The following is a 14,463-nucleotide window of genomic DNA, read 5'->3' as shown; positions in this document are numbered from 1 at the left end:
GAGTTCAAAATGCAAAAGAATAAAGAAAGACCCGTGAGCCGAAGTCAAACGACTATGTGACTCAAGTGCTAAACACCTGTAGAGGTAACTAAAGAGACGTTCATCAAACTGACACAGATGAATGTTGAAGACTGTGCAGAAAGCTAATATCTATTTAGGATTTTAATCATATAGTCGATCTTGAAAGAGCTGACACAACAAAGAAAAAAAAAGTTCATTTTCCCAACATGAAGCTTGTGTTGATACCATCTGCCAAATGGTGAAGATATGAACAGAGCAGGAGGAGATTACAGAAGATATTCAGTATAATGAGCTATGGAGTTACAGTAGGAGATATGAAGTTGTGGGATTTTTTTTTTTAAAGAGTTTGCAAAATCTCCAGCTGTCTGTAAAGTCTCAAGCTTCTTGGAAGCACAACAGACCTTTGGTTCAGGCCAAAATCAACACAATAAATATATACAGACACAAAGCGCTGGCCAAATATTTGAAAGGGGGTGTTTTGAAAGCTAGCAGTATAGGCTGATTATCAAGGATGAGGTGGAGGGTTGCTCTAGATGTGGCAACTGTATGGAAAGCTCACTCAGAGATGTTTTGAGAATAGGAAAAGGTTGGACATCTGTTCCTTGTTACATTAAAAAAGCAGCTTGTCTAAAATAACTGCCTGCAGAGATAAGCGAAAGTGGTTTTGGTAATTGCTCACAACATTGGCTTTCCCCTCCTTCATTGTTCCTTTTGTGCATCATTTTTAATGTGGTGAGATCAAATGAGATCATATCCGGTTATTGACAACACTTTTATTGAAGTATTAAAGAAAGTAATCTGAAATCTGTTTTATCTGTGCTAAAGCTTGTTTTGTCATTTGCCCAATTAAAGCACCCGTTTGGAGCCACCAGCTGAGCCACCAGTTAAGAAGACGTGATTTAAAAAAAAAAAAAAATACTATATGGCTTAACAGATAAAGCCGAAGGAGACCCTATACATCCAGGAGTTTCCAGAGACAGCCACAAAATTACTTTGGCTTCAACATTGGTGCTGAGGCATTTCACATGGGATCTGACTCCTGCCAAGTGTTATCGGGAAACATGATCTGGGCCAGTTTCTCCAGGGTGCAAAGTCTTGGAGAAATGCCTGAGCTGTCTGTTTTTTTCCTCAAAACACTTCACAGTTTTGAGCGTCACACCCAGGTGGTCAAGATTAGGTTGGATGACTTTAACGCTGGCCTGACATCCTGACATGGGGCAGGTGACAAATCAGCGGGAAGCCATCCAAGATCACCTGATGTTCGAAAATAAAAAAAATAAAAAAATCCTGCAGAGCATCTGTGCTCTTTTTTTTTTTTTTAAACGCTTAAATCAATGAACGCTGGAGCCAATTTAATTTCACATACTGGAGACACCTGCCATGCCTGTGCTATCTCTAACAAACATATGTGAAGGTGATCCCTTGGATTTTACTGTCGAAACGTCAGGACTAAAATACATTTATATGAAAATATCAAACTCCTTTAATATACTTACGATGGTGGTGGCTAGCTCCCATATGCAGTGGATTCTGCCTTATTTCCAAATCTTCAAAGAAAAGAAGACGGAGGGAGGTACGGCTTAGGGGAAAAAAGGAAGTATGCTTCATGGTATGCATGTGTTTACCCTAATAACTATTAGCAAAGAAATTTCACAGTGAAGAAAATAGCACCTCTTATCTATTTTTGCTTTTCTTAGAAAACCACAGCCTCTTAAGAATTCTTTGTTGGAGTCCATCCACTGAGTTTATAAAAATGCAGCACATTCCCTTCACAGTAGTGGTTCACTTGTGACCGTAACACATGGGCTGGCATTGATCGACTGTTTGCCCAAAGGACAGAGGCGGTGTTTCAGTGCAGTGACCCGTCAATGCTGTCTTAAGGAACGTGCTTTTAAAGTGGCGGTGGGCTGAAAATTTCATAAAGCGTCATCAAAAAATCATGAAGCATCGTGGCGCTCAGTCTTCACTATCTAATTGTTTTTCTCTCAGTAAAAATAACATCTACATTTGATCTGCTGTTAAAAAGAAAAGGGTCTTTTTCAGTCAGAGATGCAGAGGTTGTTCAGACAAGTAAATTCATCGCTGTAAGAAGCACACAGGGACTTTGTCCAAGAACCATCACTGCAGTCTTCACTCAAACTGCTCTGGATCACTGGAGGATGCTGGGTTGCTTGAACGACCTAAATTGGTGTTAAAGTTACAGTGTCAGCAACAGTTCAGCGCCTCTTTGTGCTTCACCTTTCCCCCACATGTGGTGCAATGGTATGATTGTGGGTGTTAAAACAGAATGACACTAAAGATGAACTAGCAGAAAATCCTGCAATAAAAGCACACCTGCATCGCACTCAAACACAAGAGGATTTTATGCGGCGTAACCTCAGGTGGGATAACATTATTACACAAGCAAAGAGTGTCTCTAAATGTAAACAGACAGATGGTCCTTACCTGCACTGCTACTAGTTTATTAAGCTCTAAAGATTTTCAGTTCCTTTTACAAGCTGAAGTGAAGCACAGGCGTCTTTCTCTGAAGCTTGTGATCCTAGCAGGAGAGGCATCATTAGTCAGCCCCTTCCCCAAGTTTCCCCAGGTAGAAGTTGGAACCCGCTGTGGATTTTTTTTTTTAAATCAAACACTGATCTGTCCTCCTGATGCTGTGGAGGCTGACAAGGAGCCCATATGTCTGATAGACCCGTGGCATATCTGGCCCTGTGGGAGGGACTGTAACATTGCTGTTATTCCACAGCAGCTGCAGGGAGCAGCATTGTGGGCAAGGTGTGTGGGCTTCAAAGGCAGCAAAAGGAGCCAGCCTTGTGGAAAAGAAAAATGCTGGGGCTTTTTTTAAAAGCTACTTGCTCTCTTATTGGCAAGATATTTGAATACAAATGCACATAACCAGATTGCATGTAGGGAGAAGGAGAATCACATTAGCCCAGTTACATCTACTGAAGTTTACACATTCACGTTCACAATACGAAGAAATCTTTGCTTAGCTAAGGATTTTCAGTGCCATGTTTACACGTTGAATGCAAAACATTTAGCCTAGATTCAAGCAGATATGAGATCCATACACAGTTAATATAAAACAACCCCATTTCCAGTTAAGTTCTGCCAGCAGAGCTCAGGCTGTATGTGTGTCATGTAAATTTGTGTTTGTGTATTTGAGGTTTGTACGGTTATCACTGACTGGAACGGCAAAGTGTTATTAGCAGACTGGGATGTAAACCCAAAATCACGCTCAAAATAAATCTCTTAGGAGGTACTCTATAATTCAAAACACTGGCAGAGACAGCAAACAAGACTATGTCATATATACCAACTAACAGTCCTCCCTGTGTCCATAAATCTTTTCCAATCATGATCTAAACAAGAGAAAATGATTTAATGAGCTACCATCCAGCTCCGACATCTGACACGTGTTTAATTTGTTTGTTTATAATAGTGGGCTAATTATCTGGGTCATCATTAACAACCTACTGTCCATCCCTACAATAATTTGTGCACTCTAAATTATCAAATCAATTTGTGGTGAGAGCATGCGTGTGTGTTTGTGTTTGCAAGTAACAATTATCATATCACATTATACTGTGTAACCCATCGTCAGTGATTAAAAATAAACAGGATATTTAAAGGGTATCGGATCCCCTTTAGGCAGAGGCAATAAAAATGTAGAGCTGATGAACGCGTAATAAAATAGGACACATTAAAAAAAAAAGAAGCCCCAGTTGACTAATGAGGGCATTCTTGTAAAGCTATATTAGCATATTCCAGAAACTTGGATGGAAAGAGCAGGAGCACCCAATGAGGAGAACATGAAATAGAGAAAGAGGAGAGAGGGGTGGAGTGGAGGAGAGCTGGGACACAGTTGTGGCTGGGGCAACAGAAAAAGAGAAAGACCAGAAGCTGGGATAGAGTCCCATTTCATCAGAAAAATGCCTGAGTCAGGAGACGAGAGAACCATTAGGCCCAATGAGTCACAGGGAGAGGCTGTAAAAACAGATCTGGGCTGAGCTCGGCTCGCAGTACCATCCCCGAAAAATAGCCAAAGACAAGCAGAACAGTGGCCCAAAATGAAGTACAATGGGTTTTCCCCCTAGTGTTGTGCTCATCAGTGATGACTGATCTGTTATAGACTTCTGTTAAGTGCATGTAAACATCTCCATGGATCCTCACAGAAAAGGGTTTTACGGGTAAACATACGTCAGAGGGTTGCAGCTAACGATGATTTTCATTATCGCTGAATCTGCTGGTTATTTTTCTGATTTAATTAATTGTTTGGCCTTGGCGGCAGTTTCCTAAAGCCCTTAGTGAGCCTCATCTTCAAATTAGCTAATTTGTTCGACCAGCAGTCCAAAACTCAAAGACATTTCAATTAGCATTAATTAAAAGAGGGGGAAAAGCAGAATCCTTTCAAGCTGGAATCGGAACATTTTTGGCTTTTTTGTTTGAAAAATTACTTAAAGAAACACTTGAAAGACTCCAACAAGATATTCATCTACTAATTAGTTAATTGTCCTCTTTATTTAGCTCTAATGCATACAGTTCACCACCCAGATCTCAACAACACGTGCCGAGCTGCAAGTTAAACAAACAGCCATATTAACATTGTGTCCAAAATATGCAGTGTACAGTATGTGTAAAAGAAAACAGCATAATGATGTTCGCTTCAAGCTCTAACATGGAGTCTATTCACTCATACAGACAGTGATTTTCTTTATCCATGACACATCTTCTTTCCTGCTGTGATTCACAAACACAGTCCTTGTTTGTTTCTCTGACTGAACGTTTAGTCAAAATCCTGAACAGGAACTGAGCAATTTCTGTATGAAAAAAAGTCTCTATAAGAGTTTATCTATAAAATGTTCAAACTGGCACTAAATATCATCTATAGTGAAAAGCTCCAGTGTTTAGCAGTGAGTGTGGAAAACAATCACACAAGCATGAAATGAGCTCTTCCTCCCTGGTGCAACTTGATTAGCACTCTCGCTTCTCCGTGCCCAGTGATCCCGTCAATGCTGAACCCAGCTCTATTGTATGAACTTAGTACAGAACTGGTTCATCTGACAAACAAAAACCAAACATTTTACCCACATAAAGCAGAAGCTGTCTGGAGCTCTGCCATGCATTTTGTTCAATGTTCTTTCAGGCAGAAATGCGTTTATACCTCAGCATCATTCAGGGGATCAGGGTCTCTCTAAAGCCAGGCAGGTAATCTCCCAACGTTAGCCCCGTGTCACATACCTATCAGTGCCAGATTCCCTCGGCCAGTCTAAGCTCCTCTCTGAGGTTTGACTACATCTGAAGAAACCTTCCGGCAAAAGCGCAGAGATTTACTAAGTGTCCTCGCTCTGTGTAATGACCAGCGGGTCCTCTCCAGCAGCCTTTAATGGACACCTGAGAGACACGGTTTATTACTTCTGAAAAACATTATGCGGAGGGAAAGATGGCTGGGGGGATTTTGAGATGGATGTGATTTGAACATCCCGAGACGGGGTTGAATGTACCCTCAACTAAGCACCTAGCAAGCCGTGAGCCTGTTTGAGAGCCTGCTATCTGCTGAGCCCAGCTTGTCAAATACATACCTTTTACCTCATTACCTGCTCAGCACTGCCATTATTGGGGGAAATAGGGCGCACACAAGATAAGCACAAAGAATTCTTGGGTTGAGCACAAACAGCCGGCCTGCTTCCTCCTGATAAAAAGGAAGTGTCAGCAGCAAGAGGCCCCTCAGCTTCCTGCTCTCTGTGAACTCCAGGCCTGCCAGCTGCCCCACGATTAGGTCATTCACTTCCTGGCGCATATGGAGACACGCAAGGGCCAAAGGAACGCATGAGTGTGTGAATAATACTGGATTATGTAGCATGTTCTCTTGTTTTCATGCTGGAAAGTGATAAAAAACTAATCTAAATGTATCTATTTAGCATTTATAAACAGTATACAGCTAATTAATAAACGACTGATAACTCATTATAATGTAATTGTATATAGTTGCAGATGTTACTTCTTATAAATGCTAAATAGGGGAGTTAAAGCACTCTTTTGTTTCCGTTCCAGCGTTAAATTTTACCCCTTGGAAACATTACCACAACACCTGTCTTAGAGACAATTGGAGATTTCATTGCCTACCATCTGGGCATCTTTCTCATCACAAAGTAGTTTCTTGAACAGCAGCATGAACAGCCGCTAGTAAACGTACACCAAAAGGTATGCTTATTCCAGGGACACGTCTTCGCTGAAACAATGCGCTCCCCTCATTCTCCTCCATAGTCAAACAAACTGGCAATATAGCAAACAACTCTGTAGCAACTGTAGCACAATTATTAAAAAATGGATGTCTCAGGTAACATTATATGGTAAGACATAGTTCACAAGCACACTTCGGATTGGTTCTGCAATGCAGTTTGTAAAGTTTAATTGTTTCTACCCAGGTTTAGCAACGAAAACTAGGAGAAAGATCCATGTTGAGCATCAACTACACTAGATAGACATCCTTTACGATCGAAAGTGTTGTAACTACATTCACCACCACAACTTTATTTATGATACAGAGCAATGGTGGAAAGGGCTGTCACTATGGAAAAACATACTTAGCCCAAACTGGCCAATCAATTCAAATTTAGAATAAATTTGTAATAAAATAATCAAAAAGTTGTCAAAAGAAAATGAGACTTATTGTGCATGTCCATCCAGTACTGTTATGCAAATATTATGATTTGAGTGCATTTGGATAAACAGCTAGTGGCACTGACACTCAGCATGTAGTTATATTTTTGAGGAGGTACAGATCAGCTATGGTGTGTGCAGGCCTTGCCTTAAAAAAACAACAAAAAGCACCAAACCAGGCTGCTTTATATGGCAGCGGAGTTTTGATATGATGAAACGTCCTAAATCTAAAACTGCTGTCAGCAAGTGATACTAAACTAAAGAGGTCGGACATTCAGTGCTTATAAAACACAGTGCAGACATATATAATAACAGCACACACCTTCATGGCTTTTAAACAGCTGATGAAAAATACACCTTTGTGAGAGTAAATTATTTCTGCTAGCTGAAAAGCAAATTTAATTTTCTCATGTCTCCTGACAACAAAGATGCTGAACCCATTACTGGCTGAGGCCTTTGCATCACACGCATTAAATGAAGGGTCCTCTAGCAATCGAAAAAAGCAATTTTCTCATTGAGCCAATAGATACTCCATTTAGTTCCAGGCTCTCTATGGGCCGCTGCTGCTGTAGTGGGGTTGATACGGGGGGGAAAGCCTGTGTAGAGTGATGACCCAGCCTCGTTTTTCCACTGCCTTGCTGCTCTGAACCCATCGATATGGACACAGACGTGCTTGGCAGGTTGGATGAGGGGAAGAAAGGGAAAGGAAGATGAAAAAGGATGAGGACAAGAGGAAGTAAGAAAATAATAGATGAGATGATTCAGAGGGAGACAGAGAGAGGAGGTGGAAGGAGGTTGCGGTCAGGGTGGATGAATCAGGGATGTGAAATCAGAGCAAATGGCCAAAAAAAAAAAAGCCAGCAGCCTCATTTGCAGGCACATCAGTCGATATCAAGGAAAGAGAGAGAGACAGGCTGAACATGTGAGAGGGGAAAAGGAGAGGAGAGACAAATCGGAAGCACCCAACCATGTGGAACCACAGATTGATTAATTTCAAGCCTTTAATGAGCGGTGCTCTGCCAGGCCAGGCGGCATGCATCAAGTCAGTCACCCCGTCCCTCTCAGCAGGAGCTGCCATACACTGCAATTCTCACTTTCCTATCTCTGCCAAAGATTGGGTGGCAGAGGAGCAATGGGCTCACCACACCACTTCCTTTCCTAGTCAATCGTTTTTGCTGTTCGTTTTAGCGTTGGCACTGTGAATGTGTGATTAAGAGCAACGCATTATCAGAGGCACGATTAAAATGAGCGCGCTGATCACCAGAGGCAAGTCTCACACCAGGTGTTCTGTGTCTGTAGGCGGAATAAATACCAGTTTGGCTCGGAAGAGATTTGAATGCACTCAAACATGCTCCTTCCTAATTGCTATCCTCCGCATTGTTGCCACTAACCTTTATTCCCTGTGTAAATTACACTGTAGGTTTACAGACCCTGGTGTTTACATTTGTAGTTATCCTGCAAACATCAAAAACTATTTCCCAACGCTCATGTGAATCAAGAGGAGGGAAATGCTTCAGGCGGAGTCTAGTCATCCATGTTGGCAGCTGCTCCAAAAGCATCAATACTACTGTTTCTTTTTTTTTCTTTTTTTTCACTAGGCAAATGTTTCACCCACAACATGGTGAACAAACACGCCTCTGTTTCCAGTTTGTGTGCTTCTTAACTCCCAAATCATTTAGGTTTAAAAGGGGGAAAAAATAGAGGGTGGAACAAAAAGAGGAAAAAAAAAAAAAGCCAGAGAAAGAAAGAAATCTTTACATGATGCAGCAGTATAGTGTCCCAGCTCATTAATCATGACAGGAGCTGATTTCTCCAAGCTGTCCAAGCTGCTGGAGTGTGATATGATTCTTTTCCTCCTCCTTCCTGACACTCTGTACCAGCCTCTGGGAGACGGAGAGCTGGACTGAGTGGTTGTGACTAACTTGAGGCAAGAAAACCCAGCATGACACACTCACCTGGACACTGGTGTGTGTTAATGGGTCCCTTGGAGCCATTCTCCTCGAGGTGAAATGTGATTATAACCTGATTTCCAGCTGTTACTCTAACAAGACAAATGTTTAAGTCTGTCTGAGGAGAAACTTTCACTTTGCACTTTCTTCAGCTGTTGGTGTCCAAACTTTTTGAGTGATGAAATCACCCTGAATTCACTTAAAGGTCACAACAGTCAATGCTTAGTATTTTGCAATAAAGTATGTTAACAGCCCTTCCTTTGTGGAGTTCTTCAATGTGTCATGTTCGCTCCAGTGGAGATCAGACAGTAAGACGTGGATGAGGTGATTTTGGGTGATGTATCCCTGTGATTAATGCAAACTGACAGTGAACTCCTGCCCTACAGCAAAGGTAGCGCCGCCAGAGACATCCATCTGGTGACCCCATACATCTCTGCAGACAGCCTCCTCCTCGGTTATGACTGCACCCCCGTGGGAAGGATGCCAGCTTGGAGACTGACACACATCGGTCCGGATTTCCCCTGATGTCAGGTTTCTCGCACCATAACCCTCTATTATCTGTAGACTGCATATTAAACCACATTTCATAGACTGATCCAGGGCACAGTTAGTCACCAGATGTGATTTTGTGTTTGTGCATGTTTTATTCCTCAAAGGGGAAAAAAATAAAAACTGACCTGAGGTTAACTCAAGTCTACATGGTGCAACAACCGAGCAAACGACTTAAACACTTAGGATGATAGATCATATTTCAATGTGTTCATTTGGTTTCTGATGAGAACTTGCAGCAACAAAGTAAAAAAAAATCAAACACTGCGCACAACAGAGCGCATCGGACGCGCCGTTGTAAATAATGAGCCCGTTCAACAGGAGCAAAAACAAGCGAGAGATTCACACAATGTGATCATTGATCTTTCATCTCAACACAAAACACACAAGTTAGACACACTTTTGTAAAGAGGAGACATGTTTCTTACCTCAAAGCGCAGCTCAGTGCCGAAACCTCTGGCTGTGACAAGATGTTTCCCTGCGAAAAATGTCACCAAAGAGCCGATTTGAGAATAAATATTAATAAAAAATAGAAAATAAAAAAAACAGCTGATTAGTTGGGATGTCCACGGAAGGTGTCCCACGCCGTCCAACTATTTAAAATCCAACCGCTCTGAGATCTGCGATCCCAGTTTGGACAAGCATGCAGTGTTGAGGGGAGATTGGTATGCAAACAGTTTGGTGAAGTCGCTGAAAGCTGAGCGGTTCATCCAGCAGCCTGCTCTGCTCCGGAGGGCGGAGACTCTCCTCCGACATACACGCCTCCGGTTCACCTCCTCCATTGTCACTCCTGTGTTATGTGGGACTGAGAAACACAAACTTTAACATGTGTAGAAATAAGGTGCAACCAACATCACATCTGAAATCTTAACTTTACTTCACTGTATGGTCACATTATATGTTGTTTTTTAAAGACCACTTTTAAAGGATCAGTGTTTGGTATTTAGGGGGATTTATTGGGAGAAATTGAATATATATTGAATAATATTGTGTTTTTGTCACCTGAGAATAAGTCCTTTATATGCCATGTCTCTCCTTAGCCCATAAAGGACAAACCACTCACTGGCTCTTGAGGGTGCCTTGTGGTTTTTATGTTGAAGTGGCAGACACCATAGGTTCTCTCTCTGAGGCCAGGGGTATTCAGGTGGTTGCAATCTTACCACCAGTGCGTAGCGTTTAGTGGCATCTGGCGGTGACGTTCTGAATGCAACCAGCTGAATACCGCTTGGCTCATCCTCCCTTTCCAAAGCATCTAGAGTTATAGTTGGCAGGTGTTTAATTTGTCCTTTCTGGGCTACTGTAGAAACATGATGGTGCAACATGGCAGATTTTGCAAACCGTAGTTATAAAAAGCTGTTTCTAAAGTAATATAAACACAGCAACTGTTATTTCCAGGTGATTATACACTAATGAAAACATACTTATGAATGTTAACTTATATTCTATTTCTGCTATATTCTGTAAATCTATATACCCCATAAACGTCACCCACTGGACCTTTTACAGATATAAAAGGTGTCTCATATAACTCCAACCCTAAAATCCTCTCATCTAACTCCAAAACTATTGCTTTTATGTTAAGATGCTGAGTGTTAGAAAAGCGTTTTTTATGAGAATAAAGTCAGACTTTGTTCATCTTAAAAATCAGATTCTTACTTGGTTTAAATAAAAACTATCTGAGCAGACCTTTGACCTTTTTCTTTGAATTCAGACTTCTTTTTTAGATTAATGTCAGATAGAAATCTCACAACATTTTTCCAAGAGGCTCTTATCTTTCTCTGCGGTTTGTTGTCTCAGCGGGGGAAATGCCTTTTGTTCGGAGAAATAGGACTTGTGTCAAAAAGTAAACACGCACATCATTATGTTTATCCTCATGATCTTTTGCTCACACAGACATGGTGGAAGTCAAGATTTCATTTAGACAGATGAGACTAGATGCGGCCATTACTTGTGGAGAAAGAAATGAAAAAGTTTGACAACGCAGAGTCCAACAAATGACTATTTATCTATCTATTACTATTCTAGAGGGAGAAAGTCAGATGATCAGAGTAATGAGTGTTGCTTTCTTGAAAAACGACCTCATCACTGTTTTTGATTCAAGCTACAGATAAGTGACAACTCTCAGATAGGCAGCTGATAGTTATTGTTTGTCCCTTGTTAATTATTCATGCTGTGTGCCACTCACATAGCCAGAAAACAAGAGGAGTGCTTTTGTTTCGGGGTTGGAGGGGGTGAGAGGGGAGTGCTGAAGTGTTTTCTATCCCTCTGTGCTCCTCGTGTCACAAAATCTACTACAGATGGAGAGCAAGATAAGCGCTCCAGAGACTGATCTTTTTGCCTTCTCCTCTAAGGTCGTGACACTGACATTCCCAGTGGCATACGTGATACTTCCAACCCCCAGTCGCCTTGTGTTTTCTCCTGATCCCTTTCTTATTGGCCCTTAGGAATTCTGCAATTTAAAGAGCATTTTTGAAGTCAAGAATAAACGACAACCGGCGGCTTAAAGTGAAGTTTAAAACAAGGTGGAGATTAGTTTATGGAAAGGTTGGATTCAAAGACTCTTCAAGAGTTTGGTTCAGATGCGGGGCCCCTGTCTGTGTAAGAAAAGTATCACAAGAATGGCCTGGCTGCAGAGAGAACAGCTGTGAGGTATTTTCTTTTTGGCTCCTTGGATATTTTCAGAGGGCTCAGAGAGTGAAGAAAGGCTGAGGTGAATCACGGACTAAAACCACCTCCTCCCCCTGCCTTTGAGCAGTCGCATGGATCACTGGTGTTGGGGAGAAGATCTCTCTTCAGGCCCTGATGCAGCCCAGCTCAGTCATTATTTGTTTATCTTAGCTAATCAGTGATTGATCAACAATGAAGTGATCTATGTCCCTGGGCAAGTAGAACACAGGTCAATACACAGCTCAAAAATCAGTTTACAGTCTCAGGTTTTGACCTTTCAGATGGTCTAAGTCATTTTGCAGGAATTCAAGGAAACATTTGACTCAGATCTTCAAGTAAAGATTTTTTTTACAAAAGTGCTCACTGATAAAATGGAAAACCCAGGATGCCTTTAACTCTCCAAACTATCACCAAAATTAAAGACATTTAAGGTGACTCAGATGAGGCAACAGAAGGGTTTGGCTGCCGCAGAGAACAAGGCGAACAATATTAATTTCAATGAAAGCTTCCAATGAAGCAACACGGATGTTAAACCTTGGGGATTTTAGATTGCATGCTGTGTTCATTATTTGTGCAAATATCATTTTAAACCATTTTTTTTCTGGCATGGTTTCATGTACAGTCTACATGTTCCTCCTACAACCAAGCTGCTGGCAATAAAATGTACTCCTGTGTCCATGTTAATCACATAACACATGCACACACACACACACACACACACACACACACACACACACACACACACACCGGTAGACGGACTATGTCAGTTTACAGGCCATTTCTGGCATGCACATTCTTATCGCACACAAAACCCATTTAATTCAATTTATACGGCCTGCGCTTCAATTTCACACACATAGCATCATACCACATGCTATCTCATTAAACAGACTGTGGACATGCTTCACAAGCTCCCACAAAGTAGTGCCTTATTATTATATACACACACACATACACACAAATGCACACAGGGGATGTAGTCTTAAGGAATTTCCCCGGCAACAGCACAGGAGTAATTCAATATTGCATGTTTTGGTGATTTGATGCTGTGTTGTTTTGTCTTTAACTGTTTTTTTAATATGTAAATATTAAAGCACAGGATGTAATTTCACCATTCTGCTCTGTGGTTGGTGCATAGAGATAAAACTCTTCCCCATGTTAATGTGATTTATGTTGTGCGGGTTTAAATTAGCATGGAAGCTGCTTTTTTTATTTTTTCTTATTGTTTCTGTGCGGCTTCTTTTGTGGGTAACACTTATGTACATTATCAGCCCATCTTCCAATTATTTTCTCGGTTAATCATTTAATCATTCACTGTTTAAAATGTCAGAAAGTAGTGGCAAGTCCCTGTTACAATTTCCCAGAGCACTGGAGGATATTTTCAGAGTGCTTCTTTTGTCCAATCTACAGCCTAAAACCAAAAAAATACTCAATTTACACAATTTACAATGATACGCTGCAGTGAAAAGTAGCAAATCCTCACACTGGAGAAGCTGATGTGACTTAATGATCACCATTTCTGATTGAAAAATGAATTATTAATTAATCAGTTGTCATGTTTGACTAATTATTCCAGCTCTAGTGTTAAGCATGTAACTAGAGCCAGGAGGCAATAAGCTTAGCTTACTATGAAGACTGAAAGCAAGGGGGGCTAGCCTGGGTCTGTCCATGTTTTTTAATGTAATTTATACACAAATGAATGGAAAGAATGTGCTGGTCGATCGTCCAGCAGCAACTTCTTGGTAGTGGTTGCCTGGCAACCTCACCTTGACAACAAGACTTGAAGTCACTGTGTCCAGTCCCTTCATAAAAAAAAACCCAAAACAAAACATAACTTGTCTTTATTACAGTTTTATTTCAAACTGTTCCGTTTAAATGTAAATGTTCTGTGTGCATCAGGAACAGACTCTGTGATTTAACATAAACTGTTTGGATTAGGCCCACTCACAGAAAGGCAATTAAAAAGGGAGGATGACTCACAAAGTACTGATGATTGCTTTTATGATTCATTTCTTTAGATTTTTTATTTTATTTTACTTATTTGAATAAACAAAACCATGCAAAGTCTTTTCCCCAACTGTACGGTTTACCTCTCATTATTTTGATAACATCCCTACGGCACACATACATACATAAACACAAAACAAATGCACACATGCAGACGTTGAAAACATCCTTGCAGCCTCATTCTGTCAGGGGGCATCAGCCAGCACCCAAGGGAAACATGCCATGCCTCACGGCTTTCTGCTCACTGACTCCAGGACCAGGATCAAACTGTGAAACAAGGTGTAGACGGGCAAGACTCATCTCCTGCATGCCCTTTAGGGAAACCACACACAAACACAGTTAGTTACACTACTGCTGAACAGGCTGGCAGTCCTGAATTTCCCATTGTATTGTCTGCATCATAATTTCCAGAGTTTGTATTTGTCTTATTTTTGGAAAACAGTTCCCCTTAACCTAGATATTTAAACAGAAACTGTCCTCATGAGGCAAATGGTAAACAATTCTTTCCCCACCAAGAATGTGTCTGTGACACCATTCAAAATCAGTGCGCTTTCACATGAAATCATCTGTGAATTCATGCATCTCCATCTGGCTTAGTGAGTCTGACTGC

At 41.1% G+C, this 14,463-nt stretch overlaps 1 protein-coding gene across 1 annotated transcript in view; it reads right to left on the bottom strand.

The window, feature by feature from the left end:
- tspan18b (tetraspanin 18b) overlaps window positions 1-9,916 on the bottom strand; it is a 31,908-nt gene extending 21,992 nt beyond the window's left edge. Inside the window, exon 1 of the mRNA XM_010757260.3 lies at window positions 9,608-9,916. The gene's annotated coding sequence lies outside the window, so the exon portion shown is untranslated. The remainder of the gene's footprint in view (window positions 1-9,607) is intronic.
- Between the last annotated feature and the right edge of the window lie 4,547 nt (window positions 9,917-14,463).

Source organism: Larimichthys crocea, chromosome XXI, assembly GCF_000972845.2.
Source record: "Larimichthys crocea isolate SSNF chromosome XXI, L_crocea_2.0, whole genome shotgun sequence".
NCBI lineage: Eukaryota > Metazoa > Chordata > Actinopteri > Sciaenidae > Larimichthys > Larimichthys crocea.
This window is presented reverse-complemented; position numbering and strand designations above follow the sequence as displayed.